Source organism: Lepidochelys kempii, chromosome 12 (assembly GCF_965140285.1).
Source record: "Lepidochelys kempii isolate rLepKem1 chromosome 12, rLepKem1.hap1, whole genome shotgun sequence".
Classification (NCBI taxonomy): Eukaryota; Metazoa; Chordata; order Testudines; family Cheloniidae; genus Lepidochelys; species Lepidochelys kempii.
In genome coordinates this window covers 1181557-1208363 of record NC_136391.1, presented here as the reverse complement: position 1 = coordinate 1208363, position 26807 = coordinate 1181557, and the positions used below count along the sequence as shown (strand labels likewise).

General features: G+C 55.3%; 4 non-coding genes across 4 annotated transcripts; 2 read left to right on the top strand and 2 right to left on the bottom strand.

Moving 5' to 3' along the window:
• The first annotated feature begins 3419 nt into the window (after positions 1–3419).
• On the top strand, positions 3420–3493 carry TRNAN-GUU (transfer RNA asparagine (anticodon GUU)). Its single transcript has one exon. It is a non-coding gene; the product is annotated as a tRNA-Asn (tRNA).
• A 9597-nt stretch (positions 3494–13090) lies between these two features.
• On the bottom strand, positions 13091–13164 carry TRNAN-GUU (transfer RNA asparagine (anticodon GUU)). Its single transcript has one exon. It is a non-coding gene; the product is annotated as a tRNA-Asn (tRNA).
• Positions 13165–18052: 4888 nt separating this feature from the next.
• Positions 18053–18134, top strand: TRNAS-UGA (transfer RNA serine (anticodon UGA)). The gene has a single exon. It is a non-coding gene; the product is annotated as a tRNA-Ser (tRNA).
• A 2454-nt stretch (positions 18135–20588) lies between these two features.
• On the bottom strand, positions 20589–20682 carry TRNAI-UAU (transfer RNA isoleucine (anticodon UAU)). Its single transcript has 2 exons — positions 20645–20682; positions 20589–20624 (listed from the first exon to the last, which is right to left on the bottom strand). It is a non-coding gene; the product is annotated as a tRNA-Ile (tRNA).
• Positions 20683–26807: the final 6125 nt, after the last annotated feature.

Here is a 26807-nt window from a genome sequence, read left to right as displayed (position 1 = left end):
CCACGGGCTTGGGCTCAATCCTCATGGCAGAATGCAAAACCTTGAACCTGGTATGTTTCGCTCCCTTCCCGCCTCCACTCAAGTGGCAAGGGAGAAACGGATGAGACGCACCGGCTCGAAGACGCCTCCCTCCCACTTCCCTGTTGGCTGTGCAAAGCCCTTGGCCCGCCTCATGCCTCGTCAGGGAAGCACGGCCATGCTGCCCCAGCCTGAGTCCCGGCCACAGCCTGGCCCACCCCGGCTGACAGAGCGCAGAGCCCCGCGAGTCAATGGCAGGTCAAGTCGGGAGCGTCGGCTCTTTCCCCTGACAGCCGCACAGAGCTGTGTAGTGTCCCGAGAGCCTCCCTCCTGTTCTACACAGAAGCTGCCTGCCGGTGCGGGTGGGAGAAGCGGACGAGGAAGCACGGCTGCCTCCAGCTGGGACAGGAGCCCTCACCACAGAGCCAGAGGTGCCAGGGAGCTCTCTGGCAGGCCCCCGCCTCAGCCACCTCTGGCCTCATGGCCAAGGCTCTTGGCGCTCTGCTGGTCGCTGCCTCGCGTGAAGGCCCAGAGCAAAAAGAAACAAGTGCAGCCCGAGCAGGGGACGGTTTCAATCTATTGACTTGTAGGTTATGGGCCCAGCACGCTGCCGCTGCGCCACTCTGCTGGGTCTTCACCCACAGCCCCTGGCATCTGGATTTAGGGGCAGATTAACCTTTTGTGGGCCCTGGTGCCAAGCATATTTGTGGGCCCCTATGTCGTCACTGTGGGCTCCGAGCATGGGTCTGGTGTGGCAGGGCCATTGGTGCCCTAGTGTCCCCGGTCCTGAATCTCAGAGACATTTTTCATTTTGATCACACACCTCTACATGACTAGCTGCATTGCCATACACAGCTCCCTCAGCCCCCAGTTCTTCTCACTGAGCTCTACCCATGTGGGTTTACCAGTGTCCACAGTGAACAGAACTTTCAGAGTGATCAGGGAAGCTCCCCACAGATTTATCTCCTTCCTCATTCAGACCTTCTATAGCCACGTCTCCAGTGCCACCCCATGTCACCAGTCACTGTGTGTGCTCCCACTCTCAGCTCAAAGATCCAAAGCCAGCAGATGCCTGGTCAGTTCTGACAAATCCCTTCCCCAGCACCCATCCTGCCATTCGAGCAAGCCCCTTGCAAACACCATTTCCCCAAAGTGAGGACTTAGCCCTTGGGAATCTGAACACACCAGCCTTTCTCCCTCTGCTCCCGTCTACAGGCTAGTCTACTGCCTGGTCCCCACCACCTCTCCCCATGCTTGTTTCCTTTCTACTTTGGACATGCTCCCCAACCAGCTGGGACTATTCTCCCACTGCAAGGCTCACCTGCTTTCTCATTCCCTGATCCCCTTGACATTCCTTTCCTATGGGTGACCTCTGTTCCTTGAGGTTAATTCCAGTTTCTTTATCTGCTTTAGCTTTATGGCCCCCAATAGTCACAGAGCCACCTGCAGCTTCTCTGACTATAGCCATGGGGCCAATTGTCAGAGGCCAGCCTTAGATAGCCGCAGCTACTAGTCAAGGGAGGGGTGGCAATTCCAAGGCTGAGCATGCTTGAACCTTGCAACGGCGGCACTAGGGCCTCTAAATCCTCAGCACTGGCCCTAGGCAGCTTCACACTCTGCAGTTAAGCGCTTCCCTCCTCTAGGCCATGGCTTTAAGTAGCTGAGATGCATCACCTGCAACAGAGGCCACCAGTTCCCACGCACCCCTCAGCTAGCACGTAGTCGTGCAGAAAGTGCAGCCTGGATGATTTTGGAGGCTGGGGTACCAGGAAGTTCCCATCCCTGAGCAGCAGCTCTGCAACAAGCTCACATGTCCCCCCTCCGCTCTGGGACCAGGACCCTGAGAAGACAGTGGAGTTACCCTGTGTATAACCAGTTCTGTCCAAAGCTTGTTGAAGTGAGTGGGAGTCTTTTCATTATCTTTAATGGGCTGCATACATAATCAAAGGACCCCATTCTCGACTCTGGGAGCAAAGCGCATTCTGTGCTGTACTGGTTTACTATGGTAACAGGAAGTGAATAAGCAACACCTTCTACAACACCTAACTTTTTCTGAGAGGCCTCCTGCCCAATTACGAAATGTAAACCTGCTTCGCTTACAAGGGCTGAAAATATCTGGTAGTGTGGTCACAAAAGCAAGGCCCTTCTGAATACAGGAGGAATTTTCGATGTGCACAGAACACAGACGGGACTGGTCCCTGCACGGTTACAGAACTGCGGTAAAGTGGAACAATTTTCAGCTTGTGTGATTGGAGGATATCTGGATCCATATGATAAGACTGTCCTACATAAATGAGGAAAAAGTGAGGTGCTTTTGTTATTCTCTTGTTCCACTCTTTCTTTCTGTGGGGAATTTGCCAGTGCAATATTACTGTCTTCCCTTTCAACAATCAAAACTAAAACAAATGAGAATGGCTGTTGAAAATAGCAATTCCAGTCCGAGTTAGCACTGGGGAGATGCCAGCATTTGTTGCTCAATTTTATCCTACTTTTTCCACAGCACGTTTCAGTGGATCAGCATATTTGATTGGGGAGAAATGAAGTAACAAGCAGCCCAAATTGAGCTTGAGCACTCCTGAGTTTCGAGAATGTTCAAATGTGGAAGGCAGGTGCTCGATTCCCTTTCTGAATATTGGATAAATCAAGAAAGGAAAAGCCAATTTCTGCTTCCCTGGCTAAGAATGGAAATCCTCCTACGGGCCTGGTACTGTATCTACAGCTGCCCAGGTCCTCGAGTAGAGCCTCCCCTCCCTTACTTTTCATTTTCACTTCTTGTGGGATCCACTGACCCCCCCCTTGCTTGGCTTCAGACAGAGAGGGGCACTGTCCATTCAGTCCACCCAGTTCCTCCTTTGGGGGCTGCCAGGCGAGGTCACACCAGCATCCCTCATCCAGCCTGGGGAAGTCTTTGAGGGTGATATCCGGACCAAAGCCTTCTACTCCTTGGGCACACTTGTTCCCCATTCACAGCGCCACCCCCTTCGAGCAGCCAGCTCCCCATTCACAGCAAGCTGCAGCGCATGGGGTCTCAGCTTCCCCATTCCCTCCCGCTCCCTTTCCTGTGGATAGTGGCCAAGGGAATGCTGGGAAGTGTAGTTCCTTCCCTGCTCCAGGGCTGGCTCTCTAGGCAGGGAGCTGGCCAAGGAACTGCAGCTCCCAGGGCCCCGTGGGCTCTCAGCTCCCAGGCTGGATCCCTGCTGCTCCGAGGCTCCACTTCGGCAGCGCTGCGAGAGGGGAGGAAGCGAGTGTTATGGGCCCCGTCTGAGCTTGGGCCTGGCACGGTGGAGCCATTGGTGCCACGGTGAATCCGGTCCTGTCCGGACTAGCGCCTTGCAAGCTCTAGCGTGGGCAGGAGATCTGCAGGCTGCACAGCCTTGGTAACAGCAGACAGGTCTCTAGGTGTCTCTGTGGCGCGATGGGTCAGTGCATTCGGCTGTTAACCGAGAGGATGGTGGTTTGAGCCCACCCAGGGACGCTGGTAACCTCGTGCTATTTCCTTGCACCTCAAGATGTGCTGGGAGCCTCAAAGGCCCCTTTTTGCCACCTCAAACCGACTCTCTTGGCCTCAGGGGGTTCAGCTGGTGGCCCGCAGAGTGCGCTGGGTGCGAGTCAGAAACCCATCTCCCAGCAGCCATGCCGGGGGCTTGGGCTTAATCCTCAAGGCCAAGTGCAAAACCTTCAGCTGGGCACATTTCATTTCATTTCATTTCATTTCACTCCCTTCCCGCCCCCGCCCCCATGCTGCAAGAAACCAACACACACACAATCTCTCCCTAACCTGTTTGCAAACCCTTGGCGCACGTTCCCCAAGCTGGGCAACGTGCTCCCAGCTGAAGGTGACCACGCACCCTGCCAGGGGCAGGGTCTGCTCAGCCAGGCTCCGCACCGCCTGCACTAGACAGGTGGGTCCCAGCCCCAAAACTTACTCACATTTCACCGCAATGGCCCCAAACTGCCGCTTTTAATATGCAAATAAGGAGCAGCCTCTCCCCAGCTCTCCAGGGCAGCCTGCAGGCAGAGAACAAGGTGAGATTTAAATTAGCCAGGATGAAAAGGAGGACTTGTGGCACCTTAGGGACTAACCAGTGTATTTGAGCATAAGCTTTCGTGAGCTACAGCTCACTTCATCGGATTCATTCAGTGGAAATTACAGTGGGGAGATTTATATACACAGAGAACATGAAACAATGGATCTTACCATACACACAGTAAGCAGAGTGATCACTGTGAGCTCACAGGTGAGCTATTACCAGCAGGAGGCGGGGGGAGTCGGGGAGAGGGGAAACCTTTTGTAGTGATAATCAAGATGGGCCATTTCCAGCAGTTGACAAAAACATCTGCGGAAGGAAGGGGATAAACATGGGGAAATAGTTTTACTTTGTGTAATGACCCATCCACTCCCAAAGTCTCTATTCAAGCCTAAGTTAATTGTATCCAGTTTGCAAATTAATTCCAATTCATTTCAATTCAGTAATCTTTCGCTGGAGTCCAGATGATGAAGATGTCAGCAATATAGCGCAAGTAGAGTAGGGGCATTAGGGGACGAGAGCTGAGGAAGCGTTGTTCTAAGTCAGCCATAAACATGCTGGCATACTGTGGGGCCATGTGGGTACCCATCGCAGTGCCGCTGATTTGAAGGTATACATTGTCCCCAAATGTGAAATAGTTATGGGTGAGGAAAAGTCACAAAGTTCAGCCACCAGGTTTGCCAGGATGTCGCTCACTCAATTCCCTCTGCTCTCCAGCAGGTGGCGCCGGAGAGCGCCGAGCTCGCTCACTTCCTTTTCTCGTGTCAGCTCACCCCGAGTTCAAGGCACCAGCCAGGCGGGATTCCAGCCGCAGAAGGTCCCTTCTCCCCGGGGCTCAGGGAGTGCGGAGCATGGGCTGCTCTGCGGGGACAGACTTGCCCACTTGGGATGTTAGCGAAAAACATTCCTTCTTGGCTGAGTGAAGGGCAGAGATCTGCACTTAGCCTGCCCGGAGTGCGGGGTCCCCCAAACCGACCCTCACTCGCTAGGCAGGCATCACCCTTCTGCTGGGGGAAAAGGCCACACGTCCCCACTCCCCAGCTGTGCGGGGGCAGAGAGCCAATGAGACCTTCTAGTAACAGGGAAAGAGAATCAAGCCTGTGTTTGGGAAAACCACATGACCACATTCAGGGCTGTCCCGAGCCATTTGAGTGCCCTACGCAGCCCGCCCTCTGGGGGGCTGTGTGGGGCCCCAGGCCTCCCCCTCCCCCCACGGTCTGGGAGGCAGGAGCTGTGGGGGCACTTTTGGGGGCCCCACAGGCATTAGCGGGGGGCGGGGAGCAGCCCACTCTGCTTCCCTTGCCCTGGACCCAGCCGTGTTGCTCGGGAGGTGGGGTTGGGGAAAGGGAAAACCGCCCCAGCCCGCACTCACCGGCCGTGGTGGGAAGCTGAGCAGCCCGGCCCCCGGCCCGATCTCCTCCACCGGCTCCCGGCCCCGGCGCTCTGCTTCCCGCCGCAGGTGAGTGCTGGAGCTGGGAGACCTTTGTGCTAGGGACTTTTGCACTCACTACAGGCTTGTATCTATGTCTCTCTGTGGCCCAATGGGCCAGTGCGTTTGGCTCTTAACCGAGAGGATGGTGGTTCGAGCCCACTCAGGGACGGTGATAAGCCTGTGCTACTTCCTTGCTCCTCAAGACCTTTTTGCTAGGAGCCTCAAAGGCCCCTTTTTTCCAAGTCAAAACCGTCCCTCTTGGCCTCAGTGGTTTCAGCTGGTGGCCCTCAGAGTGCGCTGCATGCAACTCAGAAGCCCATCTCCCAGCAGCCGGGCCGGGGGCTCAGGGTTAATCCTTAAGGCCGAGCACAAAACCTTCAGCCTGGAACGTTTCACTCCCTTCCCACCTCCCCCCAAGGAGAAGGGAAGGGAGAAACGGATGAGACGCACCAGCTCGAAGACGCTTCCCTCCCACTTCCCTGTTGGCTGCACACAGCCCTTGGCATGTCTCATGGCTCACCAGGGAAGGGCGACCATGCTGCCCCATCTTGAGTCCCAGCCACAGCCTGGCCTGCCCCAGCTGACGGAGAGCAGAGCCCTGCGACTCAATGGCAGGTCGAGTCAGGGCTGCGTAACCCACCCTCCCGGTGCTCCGGGGCTGGGGCAGCTGGGGCTGTGCAGCCCACTCTGGGCCTGGGAGGAAGCCTGGGGGCACAAGCCTCTGGCAGGAGCTGGCTGCTGCAGTGGGGGGCCGGCTCTGGGCTCCAGCGGGGTTTGTGGAAGGGGCGGGGCCTCAAGTGGCAGGGGCGGGGCAAGGGGTTAGTCTCCCCCAGCTGGTGGTTCATGCCCCACCCCTGGTGTTGCAATGAAAGAGGCTGCCCACTATGCAGTTGTAGCGAGGTTCCCCCATTACGTGGCCGTGCAAAGGCTGCAGGAGACAGGCGGGTGATGGCAGGGGAAGGGGCAACGCGGGAGATGGGTGGGTGATGGCAGGGGAAGGGGCAACGCGGGAGATGGGCGGGTGATGGCAGGGGAAGGGCCGACGTGGGAGACAGGCGGGTGATGGCAGGGGAAGGGTTGACGCGGGAGATGGGCGGGCGAGGGCAGGGTAAGGGGCGATGCGGGAGACAGGTGGGCGACGGCGGGAGAAGGGGCGACGCGGGAGACGGGTGGGTGATGGCAGGGGAAGGGGCGATGCGGGAGACAGGCAGGCGACGGCAGGGTAAGGGGCGATGCGGGAGACAGGCGGGTGATGGCAGGGGAAGGGACGACGCGGGAGACAGGCGGGTGATGGCAGGGTAAAGGGCGATGCGGGAGACAGGCGGGTGATGGCAGGGTAAGGGGCGATGCGGGAGACAGGCGGGTGATGGCAGGGTAAAGGGCGATGCGGGAGACAGGCGGGTGATGGCAGGGGAAGGGACGACGCGGGAGACAGGCGGGTGATGGCAGGGTAAAGGGCGATGCGGGAGACAGGCGGGTGATGGCAGGGTAAGGGGCGACGCGGGAGACAGGCGGGTGATGGCAGGGTAAGGGGCGACGCGGGAGACAGGCGGGTGATGGCAGGGAAAGGGACGACGCGGGAGACAGGCGGGTGATGGCAGGGGAAGGAGCGACGCGGGAGACAGGCGGGTGATGGCAGGGGAAGGAGCGACGCGGGAGACAGGCGGGTGATGGCAGGGGAAGGAGCGACGCGGGAGACAGGCGGGTGATGGCAGGGTAAGGGGCGACGCGGGAGACAGGCGGGTGATGGCAGGGAAAGGGACGACGCGGGAGACAGGCGGGTGATGGCAGGGGAAGGAGCGACGCGGGAGACAGGCGGGTGATGGCAGGGGAAGGAGCGACGCGGGAGACAGGCGGGTGATGGCAGGGGAAGGAGCGACGCGGGAGACAGGCGGGTGATGGCAGGGGAAGGAGCGACGCGGGAGACAGGCGGGTGATGGCAGGGGAAGGAGCGACGCGGGAGACAGGCGGGTGATGGCAGGGGAAGGGACGACGCGGGAGACGGGCGGGTGATGGCAGGGGAAGGGACGACGCGGGAGACAGGCGGGTGATGGCAGGGGAAGGGACGACGCGGGAGACAGGCGGGTGATGGCAGGGGAAGGGGCGACGCGGGAGACAGGCGGGTGATGGCAGGGGAAGGAGCGACGCGGGAGACAGGCGGGTGATGGCAGGGGAAGGAGCGACGCGGGAGACGGGCGGGTGATGGCAGGGGAAGGAGCGACGCGGGAGACGGGCGGGTGATGGCAGGGGAAGGAGCGACGCGGGAGACGGGCGGGTGATGGCAGGGGAAGGAGCGACGCGGGAGACGGGCGGGTGATGGCAGGGGAAGGAGCGACGCGGGAGACGGGCGGGTGATGGCAGGGGAAGGAGCGACGCGGGAGACAGGCGGGTGATGGCAGGGGAAGGAGCGACGCGGGAGACAGGCGGGTGATGGCAGGGGAAGGAGCGACGCGGGAGACGGGCGGGTGATGGCAGGGGAAGGAGCGACGCAGGAGACGGGCGGGTGATGGCAGGGGAAGGAGCGACGCGGGAGACGGGCGGGTGATGGCAGGGGAAGGAGCGACGCGGGAGACAGGCGGGTGATGGCAGGGGAAGGAGCGACGCGGGAGACAGGCGGGTGATGGCAGGGGAAGGGACGACGCGGGAGACAGGCGGGTGATGGCAGGGGAAGGGACGACGCGGGAGACAGGCGGGTGATGGCAGGGGAAGGGACGACGCGGGAGACAGGCGGGTGATGGCAGGGTAAGGGGCGACGCGGGAGACAGGCGGGTGATGGCAGGGTAAGGGGCGACGCGGGAGACAGGCGGGTGATGGCAGGGGAAGGAGCGACGCGGGAGACAGGCGGGTGATGGCAGGGGAAGGAGCGACGCGGGAGACAGGCGGGTGATGGCAGGGGAAGGAGCGACGCGGGAGACAGGCGGGTGATGGCAGGGGAAGGAGCGACGCAGGAGACGGGCGGGTGATGGCAGGGGAAGGAGCGACGCGGGAGACGGGCGGGTGATGGCAGGGGAAGGAGCGACGCGGGAGACGGGCGGGTGATGGCAGGGGAAGGAGCGACGCGGGAGACGGGCGGGTGATGGCAGGGGAAGGAGCGACGCGGGAGACGGGCGGGTGATGGCAGGGGAAGGGGCGACGCGGGAGACGGGCGGGTGATGGCAGGGGAAGGAGCGACGCGGGAGACGGGCGGGTGATGGCAGGGGAAGGAGCGACGCGGGAGACGGGCGGGTGATGGCAGGGGAAGGGACGACGCGGGAGACAGGCGGGTGATGGCAGGGTAAAGGGCGACGCGGGAGACAGGCGGGTGATGGCAGGGTAAGGGGCGACGCGGGAGACAGGCGGGTGATGGCAGGGTAAGGGGCGACGCGGGAGACAGGCGGGTGATGGCAGGGAAAGGGACGACGCGGGAGACAGGCGGGTGATGGCAGGGGAAGGAGCGACGCGGGAGACAGGCGGGTGATGGCAGGGGAAGGAGCGACGCGGGAGACAGGCGGGTGATGGCAGGGGAAGGAGCGACGCGGGAGACAGGCGGGTGATGGCAGGGGAAGGAGCGACGCGGGAGACAGGCGGGTGATGGCAGGGGAAGGAGCGACGCGGGAGACAGGCGGGTGATGGCAGGGGAAGGGACGACGCGGGAGACGGGCGGGTGATGGCAGGGGAAGGGACGACGCGGGAGACAGGCGGGTGATGGCAGGGGAAGGGACGACGCGGGAGACAGGCGGGTGATGGCAGGGGAAGGGGCGACGCGGGAGACAGGCGGGTGATGGCAGGGGAAGGAGCGACGCGGGAGACAGGCGGGTGATGGCAGGGGAAGGAGCGACGCGGGAGACGGGCGGGTGATGGCAGGGGAAGGAGCGACGCGGGAGACGGGCGGGTGATGGCAGGGGAAGGAGCGACGCGGGAGACGGGCGGGTGATGGCAGGGGAAGGAGCGACGCGGGAGACGGGCGGGTGATGGCAGGGGAAGGAGCGACGCGGGAGACGGGCGGGTGATGGCAGGGGAAGGAGCGACGCGGGAGACAGGCGGGTGATGGCAGGGGAAGGAGCGACGCGGGAGACAGGCGGGTGATGGCAGGGGAAGGAGCGACGCGGGAGACGGGCGGGTGATGGCAGGGGAAGGAGCGACGCGGGAGACGGGCGGGTGATGGCAGGGGAAGGAGCGACGCGGGAGACAGGCGGGTGATGGCAGGGGAAGGAGCGACGCGGGAGACAGGCGGGTGATGGCAGGGGAAGGGACGACGCGGGAGACAGGCGGGTGATGGCAGGGGAAGGGACGACGCGGGAGACAGGCGGGTGATGGCAGGGGAAGGGACGACGCGGGAGACAGGCGGGTGATGGCAGGGTAAGGGGCGACGCGGGAGACAGGCGGGTGATGGCAGGGTAAGGGGCGACGCGGGAGACAGGCGGGTGATGGCAGGGGAAGGAGCGACGCGGGAGACAGGCGGGTGATGGCAGGGGAAGGAGCGACGCGGGAGACAGGCGGGTGATGGCAGGGGAAGGAGCGACGCAGGAGACGGGCGGGTGATGGCAGGGGAAGGAGCGACGCGGGAGACGGGCGGGTGATGGCAGGGGAAGGAGCGACGCGGGAGACGGGCGGGTGATGGCAGGGGAAGGAGCGACGCGGGAGACGGGCGGGTGATGGCAGGGGAAGGGGCGACGCGGGAGACGGGCGGGTGATGGCAGGGGAAGGAGCGACGCGGGAGACGGGCGGGTGATGGCAGGGGAAGGAGCGACGCGGGAGACAGGCGGGTGATGGCAGGGGAAGGGACGACGCGGGAGACAGGCGGGTGATGGCAGGGGAAGGGACGACGCGGGAGACAGGCGGGTGATGGCAGGGGAAGGGGCGACACGGGAGCTCCCAGCAGCAGCGAAACAACAATGCCGTGGAGTGGCAGTGACGCAGAGGGAACAGGGCAAACTGAGAGCCAGTTGAGGGAGTGGCAGCAGCAGAAGCTGAGGTATCACTTGATGCCTTCCCCTCCCTCCCCCACCCCTCGGGTTTGCTGACCGTGGGGAGTGGGGAGTGGGGGTTAGGGGAAGAAGCGCGCGGGGGGGGTCTGTTAAAGGAACATTGGATGGGACTGTCACACAGCAAGGGGAGAAACTGAGGAGAAGGACACTGCCCAGCGTACTCTGGGGTGGGAGTTTTGCTTATGATGTAGATTTGAATTTGCGATTGTAGATTTGAGTTAACTGCAATTAATCGACAGCCCTCATTTTCACTATATTAATTAAACCCATAACTTTATTTACTCAAGCCTAAGAATTAGTGTCACTTAATGTTTCTCTGTCCTAGCAAGAATGAACTGGATTTTGTGACTTTCTGGAAAATGCAGTGAGATTAAATGTGGGGAATTCAGTCTCTGTGTTTGTGAGTTGATGTTTTCCTATCACGGTTCATTGCACGCACTGAAATGCTCAGAGAGATCTAAGGGCTGATGTACTCTGGACACTTAACGGGCAGAGCTACGTCTCTCCGGGTGTGAGAAATCCACCCTCCTAACCGATGTCGTTCAGCTGACCAAAGCCCTGGCGTGGATAGCGCTAGGTGGATGGAAGAATTCTTCTCTCCACCTGGCTACTTCGGAGATGGGAAAATGCCTCCGATCAACGTAGCAACTGTCTACTCCAATGTCCTACAGCCATGTTTTAAGTGCAGACAGCCTACGGGCAGGTCTACATTACGGGGCTCAGTCGACCTAAGTTACGTAACTCCAGCTACGTGAATAATGGAGCTGGAGTTGATGTAGCTTAGATCGACTTATTGCGGTGTCTGCGCCGTGCTGGGTCAACGGGAAAGTTTATCTTATGACTTACCTTGTGCTTCTCCTTCCGGTGGCGTACCGGAGTCCACGGGAGAGCGATCAGGGGTCGATTTAACAGGACTTCGCTAGACCCACTAAATCGACTACTCCCCCCCGCCCCAGTGGATTGATTGCCACGCATCGATCCACCGGCACATAGAGACAAGCCCTAAGAGTGAGACCAGCTCTGGGTCCCGTAGGCACTGTGGATGCTCAGACACTGACCTTGCAACAAAGAGATCATGCTAAAGCTTCTGTAGTCGGCAGGATTCGAACCTGCGCAGGGGGACCCGAGTGGATTTCTAGTCCATCGCCTTAACTGACTTTTCAGTTTTTCTCACTACATTATAGTTCTGTACTCTGCGAGTTCTCACTTCCCGTTGTTTGCCCAGACCAGCTCCCCCAGCACACTCACTACTGTGTCATTCTGCACCTGTGTCCAGGCTGAAGAGCAAGAATTCCTGCCCATTTCCCATCTGGCTGGAGCACGATGAGAGTGTGTTTGTGTTAATGCCATTGCTGTAGACTGTTCATTTCCAACTTTGACCATTCACACAGTCCCTTTCCCATTCAAATCTCCAGCCATTCAGGGATTCCAATAGCAGGAGTCAAGTTTTCTCTGGGGCACTGAAATGTCTCAGGGCGCTGGTGCGTGAACTCAGCCTTGCGTTCCAGCCTTATTGTTTCATGGACTAACAGCAGCAGCAGGAAGAAAGAGCTGAGTGTTCCTGCTTCGTACAGAGGAGTTTGATTTTGCTGCTTTCAATCCTTGGGCTCCACCGGGAGAAGGAACAATTCAGGTATCACTGAACTGAAGGTGGGAGATGATTTCCTGACAGGGACGGCTGACTCCTATTAAAGGTGTTTATCTGGTACCGTGTAGCAGGCAGCCCTTGTTCCCAGGTCTCTCTGAGGAAATAAAGTTTCTGTGCAAAACACCACAACTTGTAACGGAGAGGAGGGAAAGGCGATGGGACCAGGACATACAGGATGAAACATAACATGGTTCTTTCATGTGCATTAACTCTGAAAAGGGATTGATCTCCACTCCATTGTACCTGAAGGGATGTTTAGTTTTACCCTGGGTAAAATACAAGGCTGAAGTCATTTTATGGGGGGTGACACTAGGATTCAAGGGTTAGTTAGTGTGATAAAAATGGTTTTAAAAAAGTCAGTTTAAACGTGAGCTAGCTGTTATCAAAGGCGTTTTCCCCCGGTCAGCTCCAAAAGTTCTTCTAGAGACACCCTGGGTTCCACTGCAGCAGCCAGCTCCCGCCAGAGGCTTGTGCCCCGAGGCTTCCCCCCAGCCCCAGAGTGGGCTGTGCGGCCCCAGGCTCCCCAGCCCCGGAGCACGGAAAGAGCGGGTTATGCGGCCCTGACTCGACCTGCCGTTGACTCGCGGGGCTCTGCACTCCATCAGCCGGGGCGGGCCAGGCTGCAGCCGGGACTCAGCATGGCCGCGCTTCCCTGACGAGGCATGAGACACACCAAGAGCTTTGTGCAGCCAACAGGGAAGTAGGAGGGGAGGCGTCTTCGAGCTGGCACGTCTCGTCCGTTTCTCCCTTGCTGCTTGGTGGAGGTAGGAAGGGACCAAACATTCCCGGCTGAAGGTTTAGCCCTCGACCTTGAGGATTAAGGCCGAGTGCCCGGCGTGGCTGCTGGGAGATGCGTTTCTGATTCGCACCCAGCGCACTCTTCGAACAACCAGCTGAACCCCCTGAGGCCAAGAGGGATGGCTTTGAGGTGGCAAAAAGGGGCCTTTGAGGCGCCCAGCACATCTTAAGGAGCAAGGAAATAGCACAAGGTTACTAGCGTCCCTGGGTGGGCTCGAACCACCATCCTCTCGGTTAACAGCCGAACGCGCTGACCCATTGCGCCACAGAGACACCTAGAGACCTGTCTGCTGTTACTAAGACTGTGCTGCCTGCAGATCTGCTGCCCACGCTAGAGCTTGCAAGGTGCTAGTCCGGACAGGACCGGATTCACCGTGGCACCAATGGCTCCATCGTGCCAGGCCCGAGCTCAGACGGGGCCCATAACACTCGCTTCCTCTCCTCTCACAGCGCTGCAGAACTGGCCCTGGTCCCAGAGCGGAGGGGGGACATGTGAGCTTTTTGCAGAGCTGCTGCTCAGGGATGGGAACTTCCTGGTACCCCAGCCTCCAAAATCATCCAGGCTGCACTTTCTGCACGACTACATGCCAGCTGAGGGTGCGTGGGAATTGGTGGCCTCTGCTGCAGGTGATGGGCATCTCAGGCACTTAAAGCCATGGCCTAGAGGAGGGAAGCGCTTAACTGCAGAGTCTGCAGCTGCCTAGGGCCAGTGCTGAGGATTTAGAGGTCCTAGTGCTGCCGTTGCAAGGTTCAAGCATGCTCAGCCTTGGAATTGCCACCCCTCCCTTGACTAGTAGCTGCGGCTATCTAAGGCTGGCCTCTGACAATTGGCCCCATGGCTATAGTCAGAGAAGCTGCAGGTGGCTCTGTGACTATTGGGGGCCATTAAGCTAAAGCAGATAAAGAAACTGGAATTAACCTCAAGGAACAGAGGTCACCCATAGGAAAGGAATGTCAAGGGGATCAGGGAATGAGAAAGCAGGTGAGCCTTGCAGTGGGAGAATAGTCCCAGCTGGTTGGGGAGCATGTCCAAAGTAGAAAGGAAACAAGCATGGGGAGAGGTGGTGGGGACCAGGCAGTAGACTAGCTTGTAGACGGGAGCAGAGGGAGAAAGGCTGGTGTGTTCAGATTCCCAAGGGCTAAGTCCTCACTTTGGGGAAATGGTGTTTGCAAGGGGCTTGCTCGAATGGCAGGATGGGTGCTGGGGAAGGGATTTGTCAGAACTGACCAGGCATCTGCTGGCTTTGGATCTTTGAGCTGAGAGTGGGAGCACACACAGTGACTGGTGACATGGGGTGGCACTGGAGACGTGGCTATAGAAGGTCTGAATGAGGAAGGAGATAAATCTGTGGGGAGCTTCCCTGATCACTCTGAAAGTTCTGTTCACTGTGGACACTGGTAAACCCACATGGGTAGAGCTCAGTGAGAAGAACTGGGGGCTGAGGGAGCTGTGTATGGCAATGCAGCTAGTCATGTAGAGGTGTGTGATCAAAATGAAAAATGTCTCTGAGATTCAGGACCGGGGACACTAGGGCACCAATGGCCCTGCCACACCAGACCCATGCTCGGAGCCCACAGTGTCGACATAGGGGCCCACAAATATGCTTGGCACCAGGGCCCACAAAAGGTTAATGTGCCCCTAAATCCAGATGCTGGGGGCTGTGGTTGAAGGCACAGCAGAGTGGCACAGCGGCAGCGTGCTGGGCCCATAACCCAGATGTCGGGGAATCGAAACCATCCTCTGCTAGGGATGCACTTGTTTCTTTTTGCTCTGGGCCTTCACGTGAGGCAGCAACCAGCAGAGTGCCAAGAGCCTAGGCCATGAGGCCAGAGGTGGCTGAGGCGGGGGCCTGCCAGGGAGCTCCCTGGCACCTCTGGCTGTCTGGGCTGAAGGCAAGAGGCCTGCGTGTGGTGAGGGCTCCTGTCCCGGCCTGAGACAGCCGTGCTTCCTCGTCCCCTTCTCCCACCCGCACCGGCAGGTGGCTGCTGCAGGAGAACACGAGGGAGGCTCTCGGGACGCTGGGCAGCTCTGGGCAGGTCTGTGTGGCTGTCTAGGGAAAGAGCCGAGGCTCCTGACTCAACCTGCCATTGAGTCACGGGGCTCTGCACTCCATCAGCCAAGGCAGGCCAGGCTGCTGCCGGGACTCAGTCTGGGGCAGCATGGCCGCACTTCCCTGACGAGGCATGAGGCAGGCCAAGAGCTTTGCACAGCCAACAGGGAAGTGGGAGGGAGGCGTCTTCGAACTGGCGCGTCTCGTCCATTTCTCCCTTGCTGCTTGGGTGGGAAGGGAGTGAAATGTTCCTGGCTGAACGTTTTGCACTTGGCCTTGAGGATTAAGCCCGAACCTCTGGCATGGCTGCTGGGAGATGGGTTTCTGGGTCGCATCCAGCGCAATCTGAGGGCCACCAGCTGAAACCGCTGAGGCCAAGAGGGATGGTTTTGAGGTGGGAAAAAAGGGCCTTTGAGGCTTCCAGCAGGTCTTGAGGAGCAAGGAAGTAGCCCAGGCTTATCGTCCTCCCTGGGTGGGCTCGAACCACCTCTCGGTTAACAGCCGATCGAGCTGACCCCTTGCACCACAGGGACACATAGAGACTGATGTGCTGTTACCAAAGCTGATGCCTAGCAGCCTGCACGTCTGGGGCAGAGTGTCGGGGAGTGAGGGAATGAGGGCTGCAGGCTCTGGGAGGGAGCTTGGTGCAGGAGGGGGCTCCGGGCTGGGGCAGAGTGTTGGTGTTGGGGACACTGGGCATGGCCACTAGGTAACTCGAGGGGATGGAAGACTACGAGTGTCGATGAAGCCCCCTCGCACTAGGCCCAAGTATCCTTGGCCCCCCGCCTGGAAGCACTCGCAGCAGTTATGCTGAGGATCTGCAACAATATGTTGCAGAGTCAGACTGCCTGAAACTAACCAAGGCCAAACAGGGCAGATATGGAAGAACTATGTTGAATAAAGCAGCTTTATGTATGGTTTAACAGATGGTACAGAGAACAAGGGAACTAGCTGGTAACTGGATTGGCTGGCTATATGGATACTTAGGGCAGCTTGCTCTTGGATAAGTATGTCGAAGAAAGGATGAATAAAAGCCTGTGTAACTTCCTGCTCTGTATGCAGGATTTGAGATTCTATTCTCCCTGTACCTTCTTTGAAGCTTCAAATAAACTTTTCTGCTTCTCCATCCCGCTGTGATTATTGGGTGATGCACACCGGGCAACGAATCCCTGCTGTTGCTTGCCTCTGGCACTGGGTGCCGGCAACATTGGGGTGTAGGAGGGGCTGTGGGGTGGAGGCTCGGGGGGGGAATTTGGGTGCAGGAGGGGTTCTGGTCTGGGGCAGAGTGTTGGGGTGTGGGGTCTGGAGGGAGCGCCGGGCTGGGGGTTGGGGTGCAGGCTCCTGCTGGGAGCCGCTTACCACAGGTGGCTCCCAGTCAGCAGCTGGCTGCTGGCATCTCTGTGCGTGCGGCCCCTGGGAGGGAGGGGGGCAGCAGGTCTCCATGTGCTGCCCGCACCTGCAGCTCTGCCCCTACAGCTCTTATTGGCCAGTTCCAAGCCAATGGGAGCTGCGGGGACAGTTCTGGGGGTGGGGGCAGCGCGTGGAGCTGCATCATCCTCCCCTTTCCCCATGGGCTGCAGAGATGTGCCAGCAGCCAGCCTGGTCTGGGAGGGTCCCAGGATCAGGGCAGGCAGGCAGCCTCTGAGCCCCGCTGTGCTGCTGGACTTTTAGTGGGCTAGAGATCGGGATCGACAGGCCGAGGCTGCAGGATCGACGGGTGCTGAGCACTGTTATAAGGAGTAAACTGAAATGGCCACGTCATGGTGTCAGAGGCTAAGAAATGAAAAGCCCCAAGATCCCTCACTCCTCATTTACTCTGAACAGGGGTTTATTTCAAATCCCTTTAGTTCTGTGGCTGGTAAAATATAAGGACCAAGCGATTTCAAGAGTTGTGACACTGGGGTTGTGGATGCTGTAACCGTATCTCAGACTGAAAAATGATTTTAGATCTGATTCCTGGCAGCTTCCCAAAAGCAAACCCAATTGGTTCTTCTCTACAATTGGTGACCCTGGGCAGCAGGGGATCCCCTTCATCTGCTGGGGAAACTCTCTGGGTGCCACTGTCAGTTCTCCTTGATTTGCCAGCACTTCAGGTGCTTCTGACTCCTTGGGGAGGTTTTCCTTGCAAGGTCTGTGTGTGAATCTTTGTGTGTAGGAAGCAAAGAGTGTGGGACTGTCACTGAGCTGAAGGACGGAAATGGTTGGTTGAGAGAGATGGGGGAGAATAAAATAGTCCCAGAAGCAGAGGTGCTGGAATGGGTGGAGGATGGAGTGGGGCCTGACACCCAACTTTTAAAGGTGGGGGGACTATGCCCTCCAACTCTTTACCAGCACTAAGGAAAAGGGACTGCAGGAGAGGGTAGAGAGGAGCAGGTGGAGGGCAGGGTCTTGGGGAGATGGGGCGATGTGGGGTTGGGATCTTGGGGGGAGAGTGGGAGCTCAGGGGGAAGGGATGGGCCACAGTTTTTGTGCCTGTGGCCCCCAGACTTTTAGAGGGCGTCTGCAGCTCCTGCCCACAAGGATGACAAAAGATTAGCAGGCTATTGTTTTAACTACTCGACCACTTTGTGAGGTGGGCTTGTTGTGACCTAACTGTTTCTAAGGTCTTTTCTGAGCCAGGGCATTTAACTCCAGTGAACCCTTCCCTCCGGCAAAGGCAATGGTCAGACAGAGGGGATGTGGCCCCCTGCATCACTGACAGGGAGATATTGGCTCGGCTCTTTCTTTATGCTGCTCTTGTTAGTCCATGAAACATCAAGGATGGAATGCAAGGCTGAGTTCACGCACCAACCCCCTGAAAAATGTCCATGCCCCAGAGAAATCCTGACCCCTGCTATTGGAATGATGTGCTGGAGATTTGACTAGGAAAGGGACTGTCTGAATTGTCAATTTGGGGAATGAACAATGATCTACAGCAATGTCGTTAACACAAACACACTCTCATCGTGCTCCAGCTGGAAGGGAAAAGGGCAGGAATTCTTGCTGTTCAGCCATGGACACGCTTACACTAATGCACAGCCGTGATTGTGCTGGGGAAGTGGATCTGAGCAATTTGAAGTGACAATTCCGTGAGAACTGAATCATAGTGTAGTGAAATAGCCATACATCACGTAGTTGTGGCCGAGTGGTTAAGGTGATAGACTTGAATTCCATTGGGGTCACCCCATGCAGGTTCAAATCCTGCCAACGATGGAAGCACAAGAATGTTATGACTACTGCAATCTTAGTGCTGCAGCATGTGAACTGGAGCCAGATCTGGTCTCACTCTGAGGTTGTCTACACTTCTTGTGACACTGCGATAGCGCTTTGGAGTAGACAGTTGCTACAGCGAGTGGAGGGGTTTTCCCATTGCTGTAATAGTTACATTGACGGAACAATTTTTCCTTCTATTTAGCTCTATCTAACCAGGGCTTAGGTCAGCTTAACTCTATTGGTTTGGGGGTGTGGATTTTTCACACCCTGAGACACGTAGCTCTGCCAGTTAAGTGTCCAGCGTACACCAGCCCTTAGATCCCTCTTAGGATTTCCATGCAAATGGAACTGTGAGAGGAAAACATCAGCTCACAAACACAGAGACTGAATTCCCCACAGTTAGTCTCTCTGCACTTTCCAGAATGTCACAAAATTCAATTCATTCCTGCTAGGAGAGAGAAAAAATAAGTGACGCAAAGTTTTTGGCTCGATTAAATAAAGTTAAGGGTTTAATTACTACAGTAAAAATATGTACCGATTCCTCTAAATAACACCATAACGTGAGATAAGAACAGAGACAAATCTTGTCAGTGACGACTAATTTAACAAATGATCTGCCCATTATTAATTTCCACTGTGCCCCCACTGCAGGTCTGGGCCCCTCCAGTGTAACTGCTCTGCATTCGCCTTCCCGTTAGAATTGGTTTTGGACACTCCCAACTTTGGAAAATTGTGCAATTCAGAATTTGAATAGTGACCCCGGCTCCTTCCTGCACCTGCTCTACATCGCTACACAGCACCTTCTCCACCTGCAGAGTCACCCGCAGGGTTCAGCCGGGACCCCTGGCAAGGACAGTGGATGCAGCTAACAGCCCGGGGTGCCTGGCAGTGAGGCAGGGGCAGCCCGAGGCTGGAAGCTCTGAGTCAGCTGTGGAGAAACACCCCCCCACACACGAGTACAGCGATTGAATTCCCCAACTTTAGCATCATGACGCCCTGTAGAAAGCCCCATGTGTCCGCTGTTTTTTCACAGGGCGATGCAAAAATCAGGTGACACCAATTTTGAAGTTTGAGTAAATAAAGTTTCGGAGATAGTTATTAAGCTCGCAAAAATATGCCAAAGATCCCTCTGCATAACACCAGAAGGTGAAATAGGAACAGAGACAAACCTTGTCAGCAAAGGCTAATTTCCCAAACGATCCTTGTTAGAATAGAGATATTCAGGCCCGCCTGTAAAGCCTATACTTTAAGAGTACAGGCTTTTTTTTATCACTGTGTATTTTTACTGTGTGTTTTCATCACTTAGCTAGTTACGGGGTGCAAAACAATGAATCAAAATCACAGTCTGCCTGTGTGCGGGCCTTCTCTGCCAAGGAGAGTCTGAGGCTGGGTTCTTAGGCTAAGGCCTTTGGCTAAGCTGCAGGGGCAGCCATAAACTGGGACGCGAACAGTCACATCCTCACATCCCCAACCCGTCCCATTGAAATACGGTGGTATTGGGCGGTTAGGAAGATGATCCTGTCCTGATAGTGCCCATCACCACCAGATACAGAAACAGATCTTAAGAGAGCCTCCTGTCTGGCAAGAAATCCCTTCTCAATGGTTGCGGTTGTGAAACCCTCATTTCAATATCTTTTATCTTTATGGCCCCCACTTTTCTGTTGTCAATCTGTCTGGTTCTCTAATTGTTTCTGACTGTTGTATAATTAATTTTGCTATGTGTAAGTTCATTAGTGTAGTGGGATATAATTGGTTAGAGAATTATGTTACAATATATTAGGATTGGTTAATTACATTTCAGTAAAATGATTAGTTAAGGTATAACTGAGAATATTACCATATAATCTGGAGTCAAACAGGAAGTGGAAATGGAAATTGGAATCATGTTTGCCAAGTGGGGGAATGGGAACAGGGAAGAGAGACACAGGCAAGGCTCTGCAGCGTCGGAGCCGGGAAGGGGGACGCGGGGTAAACGCTTTGCAGTGTCGGAGCTGGGAAGGGAACACTGGGGAACAGAGTCTATCAGTGTATAGAGATAAGCCCCAGTGGTGTGAAGGGCTTCAGAATATGCTTCCTTGGAAACTAACCCCAGGAAACATCGCATTGTCTGCACTTCGGATTTCTGGTCTTTTGCTGCTTGCTGCTTGCATGACAAGAACTGGGGAAGAGGGCAAGGGAAGAGAAAGCCCTCTAACAAAATGGCTACCTTGCTCCTCTCCCTCCCCAGGCGTCAAGGATCCTGCAGGACTCGAGGCTCTGTTTGAGGGATCCTGGCACAGCGGCTGGTGGGGGAGAAAGGATTGTAGATTCTGACCTGCACTCTGGAGGGGAGGGAATAATTGAAGGGGGCATTTTTGAGTCCTCCCCCATCCTCAATGTCCCCTGGGCTGGCATTCTACACTCCACAGGGCCAAACAAACAAGTGGGTGAAGCCATTTGGTTAATAAAAAACAGTGCTCCAGGTGAGGCTTGAACTCACAACCTCAGCATAGCTCCTCTCAGCACTGCCCTATAAGTGCTGCGGGCTAACCAATTGCACCACTGGGGCACCTGGCTATGGCTGCTCTCCCAGGCCCCTAGGGTGAGAAAGGTGAGGCGTGATCCCCCAAAACTTCTCAGTGGAGCTGAGAGCGGGAGGAGACAAGTGTTGGTCCTTGGTGGGGTGGGTTCTTCTGAAGGGTTCCCGGTCAAATGGTCATTTGACCCTCTTGTTCTTCTCTGTCCGATACCAGAGCTGACTGAGACTCAATGGAGAGTCTTCATGCAGATCAACAGATCTGAAATCCCCAAGAACCAGGTCTAAGCGTTAGTCCTGCTTTGGGACAGTGTCTCTCAGGCAGGAAACTGCCGAGTCTGCGCGAGCCGTGAGGCTCCCTCGCTAACAGCTGAGATCAGTGAGAGCTGTGTGAAGCGCCGGGACCCAGGGGTGCATGAACAGGGGGGCACAACGCCCCAGGACTTTTAGAAATGGAAGGGCTCTGCCTTACCACTTTGTAATGACCGTAGGGACGAGGGAGGGTGGGGAGGGGGCGGAGAGCAGTGATCGGGAGGCAGGGTCTTAAGGGGAAGAGTCAGCGCAGGAGTGGGGCCTTGGGGAGAAGGGGTGATGCAGGTGCGTGGAGTCAAGAGGAAGGGATGGGGCTACTGTTCGGGCTCCGGTGGCCGCTGCTTTTAGGGAGCCTGCACCGCTCTTAGTGGGACCGCAAGACATCCCAGAGGGGAGAGGGTGGGCAGCAGAGCAGTGACAGGGTGGAATGGCAAGTGACCGGCAATGTGGGCAGACAGGGGAGGGAGAAAGGGGCTTTCCCCCCAGGAGGTGAGAGGTGATCTCTGGGTTTTCATTGACCCAGGACAGCAGCTGGGAGTGAGGTGCAGTGAGGAGAGGGGCACTTCCAAAGAGCTTTTGGTCTCTGGATTTCAGAGCCCGAGGCAAAAGGACACCGCCCAGCGTACTGTGGGCGGGTGTTTTGCTCATAGTGTCGTGTTATGAATCCTGATTGTGGTGTTTTCTAAAGTTAAGACAAGGTGATTTTCCTCCTTTTTGTTAAAGTTTCTTTTCTCCACTCAGTGCTGGTGAGTGGGGAAAGTACTGCCTCTTAGAGGCACCCAGTGGCCCTGGTTAGTTTCCCCAGATTACTGGGTGGGGGCTTAAGCGGACTGTGTGCTGTACTGTTGAAGAGGAGCCCCAAGCACCCGAACAGGGAATTGTAACTTCAGCCTTCAGATTAAGAGCCAGATGAGGGAAGAGCATCTTCACAAGTAAGCTGGCTAACCTAGTGAGGAGGGCTTTAAACTAGGTTCACCAGGGGAAGGAGACCAAAGCCCTGAGGTAAGTGGGGAAGTGGGATATCAGGAGGAAGCACGAGCAGGAGCATGCGAGAGGGGAGGGGTCCTGCCTCATACTGAGAAAGAGGGACGATCAGCGAGTTATCTCAAGTGCCTATACACAAATGCAAGAAGCCTGGGAAAGAAGCAGGGAGAACTGGAAGTCCTGGCACCGTCAGAAATTAGGATGTGATTGGAATAACAGAGACTTGGTGGGATAACTCGCATGACTGGAGTACTGTCATGGATGGATATAAACTGTTGAGGAAGGAGAGGCAGGGCAGAAAAGGTGGGGGAGTTGCACTGTATGTAAGGGAGCAGTATGACTGCTCAGAGCTCAAGTATGAAACTGCAGAAAAACCTGAGTCTCTGGATTAAGTTTAGAAGTGTGAGCAACAAGGGTAATGTGGTGGTGGGAATCTGCTATAGACCACCGGACCAGGGGGATGAGGTGGACGAGGCTTTCTTCCAGCAACTCATGGAAGTTACTAGATCGCAGGCCCTAGTTCTCATGGGAGACTTCAATCACCCTGATATCTGCTGGGAGAGCAACACAGCGGTGCACAGACAATCCAGGAAGCTTTTGGAAAGTGTAGGGGACAATTTCCTGGTGCAAGTGCTGGAGGAACCAACTAGGGGCAAAGCTCTTCTTGACCTGCTGCTCACAAACCGGGAAGAATTAGTAGGGGAAGCAAAGGTGGATGGGAACCTGGGAGGTAGTGACCATGAGATGGTCGAGTTCAGGATCCTGACACAGGGAAGAAAGGAGAGAAGCAGAATACGGACCCTGGACTTCAGAAAAGCAGACTTTGACTCCCTCAGGGAACTGATGGGCAGGATCCCCTGGGAGAATAACATGAGGGGGAAAGGAGTCCAGGAGAGTTGGCTGTATTTTAAAGAATCCTTATTGAGGTTACAGGGAGAAACCATCCCGATGTGCAGAAAGAATAGTAAATATGGCAGACGACCAGCTTGGCTTAACAGTGAAATCCTTGCTGATCTTAAACACAAAAAAGAAGCTTATAAGAAGTGAAAGATTGGACAAACGACCAGGGAAGAGTATAAAGGTATTGCTCGGGCATGCAGGAGTGAAATCAGGAAGGCCAAATCACACCTGGAGGTGCAGCTAGCAAGAGATGTTAAGAGTAACAAGAAGGGTTTCTTCAGGTATGTTAGCAACAAGAAGAAAGTCAAGGAAAGTGTGGGCCCCTTACTGAATGAGGGAGGCAACCTAGTGACAGAGGATGTGGAAAAAGCAAATGTACTCAATGCTTTTTTTGCCTCTGTCTTCATGAACAAGGTGAGCTCCCAGACTACTGCACTGGGCAGCACAGCATGGGGAGGAGGTGACCAGCCCTCTGTGGAGAAAGAAGTGGTTCGGGACTATTCAGAAAAGCTGGACAAGCACAAGTCCATGGGGCCGGATGCACTGCATCCGAGAGTGCTAAAGGAGTTGGCGGATATGATTGCAGAGCCATTGGCCATTATCTATGAAAACTCATGGTGATCGGGGGAAGTCCCAGACAACTAGAAAAAGGTGAATGTAGTGCCCATCTTTAAAAAGGGGAAGAAGGAGGATCCTAGGAACTACAGGCCAGTCAGCCTCACCTCAGTCCCTGGAAAAATCATGGAGCAGGTCCTCAAGGAATCAATTCTGAAGCACTTAAAGGAGAGGAAAGTGATCAGGAACAGTCAGCATGGATTCACCAAGGGCAAGTCATGCCTGACTCATCTAATTGCCTTCTATGACGAGATAACTGGCTCTGTGGATGAGGGGAAAGCAGTGGACTTGACTTTAGCAAAGCTTTTGACACGGTCTTCCACAGTATTCTTGCCAGCAAGTTAAAGAAGTATGGGCTAGATGAATGGACGATAAGGTGAACAGAAAGTTGGCTAGATTGTCGGGCTCAACGGGTAGTGATCAATGGCTCCATGTCTAGTTGGCAGCTGGTATCAAGTGGAGTGCCCCAAGGGTCGGTCCTGGGGCCAGTTTTGTTCAATAACTTCATAAATGATCTGGAGGATGGTGTGGATTGCACCCTCAGCAAGTTTGCAGATGACACTAAACTGGGAGGAGAGGTAGATACTCTGGAGGGTAGGGGTAGGATACAGAGGGCCCTAGACAAATTGGAGGATTGGGCCAAAAGACATCTGATGAGGTTCAACAAGGACAAGTGCAGAGTCCTGCACTTAGGACTGAAGAATCCCATGCACCGCTACAGACTAGGGATCGAATGGCTAGGCAGCAGTTCTGCAGAAAAGGACTTAGGGGTGACAGTGGACGAGAATCATAGAATCACAGAATCATAGAATATCAGGGTTGGAAGGGACCTCAGGAGGTCATCTAGTCCAACCCCCTGCTCAAAGCAGGACCAATCCCCAATTAAATCATCCCAGCCAGGGCCTTGTCAAGCCTGACCTTAAAAACTTTGAAAGAAGGAGATTCCACCACCTCCCTAGGTAACGCATTCCAGTGTTTCACCACCCTCCTAGTGAAAAAGTTTTTCCTAATCTCCAACCTAAACCTCCCCCACTGCAACATTACTCCTTGTCCTGTCCTCTTCTACCACTGAGAATAGTCTAGAACCATCCTCTCTGGAACCACCTCTCAGGTAGTTGAAAGCAGCTATCAAATCCCCCCTCATTCTTCTCTTCTGCAGACTAAACAATCCCAGTTCCCTCAGCCTCTCCTCATAAGTCATGTGTTCCAGTCCCCTAATCATTTTTGTTGCCCTTCGCTGGACTCCTTCCAATTTTTCCACACCCTTCTTGTAGTGTGGGGCCCAAAACTGGAAACAGTATTCCAGATGAGGCCTCACCAATGTTGAATAGAGGGGGATGATCATGTCCCTCGATCTGCTCGCTATGCTATTACCAGCAGGATAGTGAGTTTGTGTGTGTGGTTTTTGGAGGGGGGTGAGGGGGTGAGAGAACCTGGATTTGTGCAGGAAATGGCCCACCTTGATTATCATGCACATTGTGTAGAGAGTTGTCACTTTGGATGGGCTATTACCAGCAGGAGAGTGAGTTTGTGTGTGGGGTGGGGTGGAGGGTGAGAAAACCTGGATTTGTGCTGGAAATGGCCCAACTTGATGATCACTTTAGATAAGCTATTACCAGCAGGACAGTGGGGTGGGAGGAAGTATTGTTTTATGATCTCTGTGTGTATATAAAGTCTGCTGCAGTTTCCACGGTATGCATCCGATGAAGTGAGTTGTAGCTCACGAAAGCTCATGCTCAAATAAATTGGTTAGTCTCTAAGGTGCCACAAGTCCTCCTTTTCTTTTTGTCTTCTTTTAAACGTGCATAAAACAGATTGACAGCAGGGTTGGCGCCTTGTACACCTGCTTGCAACTCAGGCTGAGTAGACGCTGCTCAGGCAGGTTGTAAGGAGCATCTGTGGATGGCACCTGCCAGGAAGCATATGCATTAGTTGCACGGTCACACACTTTCCCACGGGATCCCGGCCTCATCCAGTGCACAGAATGGATAGTGCTGTGGGGATAAATCAAGCTGTGGACTGAAGGAGGCTGTCGCCTGTAGGACCCCAGCCTCATGTGCTGCAGAAGTTGGAAAGTGCGCAGTGAAGGAGGCACAGAATTTCAGGAGGAGAAAGGCTGGTCCCATGGTTTAGACAGATGAATGCTGCCCTGGTAAACTGGATTTTCTCCCTGCCTCTGCCCCAGAGTTCTTGTGTTATGTTTGGCAAGTCATGTAAACCAAAATTTTCACAAGTGGCCACTGTGTTCATTTTCTGAATACCCAATTTCCTCCATTAGAAGGAGTTATGCAGCTGGAGGGAAAGCAGGACAAAGTGTAGCAGCTATACGGGCATCTATATGGGTAGAAATATTGGGGGGAAAGAATTAAATGTTTGATCATGTAACATTATTGTATTAATATTTAGTTACCTCAGAACTAAAGTGTCTGGCAAAGTATTCACAATTTCCAAGCTGAAGTGGGGAAGGCTTCACAGCCCTCAAATGGCATCCCCCTAGTTATAAAAATGAAAGAAAGACATTGAAGCTGTATCTTAAAATGCATGGAGCATGAAAGAAATGCTGCCTCTGGACCCCACAGATCAGCAACTGAGAATTAGATATGAGCAAACCAAAACTCACTCACTCAGATATCTATCTATCTATCTATCTATCTATCTATCTATCTATCTATCTATCTATCTATCTATCTATCTATCTATCTATCTATCTATCTATCTATCTATCTGATTGTTTTATGGCCATGTGCATTTATTTGTCTGTTTTAGGGCTAGTTTACACTTAAAATTCAGATTGACCTAGCTATGTCTAGGGGGCGGGGGGAATTTACCCACCCGAGTGCCGTAGCTAAGCCGACCTAGCCCCTGGTGTAGACATGGTGAGGGGTGACAGCAGAATTCTTCTATCAACGTAGCTATCGCCACTTGGAGAAGTGGATTCCCACCATCGCGGTAACCCCCATCTCTCAATGCAGGAAGTGTCTACACTCCAGCGCTACAGATGCAGCGATATGTCGCTGTGTTGTTGTCGCACCCATAGCATAGCCAGGCCCGTAGGATGTTGGTCTCTTTGAATAAATGATACCCCAAGAGGAGCCCCTGTCACTTTGGAGTCACTGTTACTTTCCCGAGAGCAGGTTCTGTCCGTGATGTGACCGCCCAGCTAGGCACTGCCAACAGAAAGGCTTTTGAGTAGAACAGATGATCCCAGCTTTTTTGAAGTCTTCAAAGCCCACTGGGACAATCCTCTTCACTTCTCCAGTCATGATGCTGGGAGCCCCGGGGGTCTGCTTGTCCATCCACTTGCTGCACATGGGCAAAGAGGTCAGAAACTAAAAAAACCCGGCTGA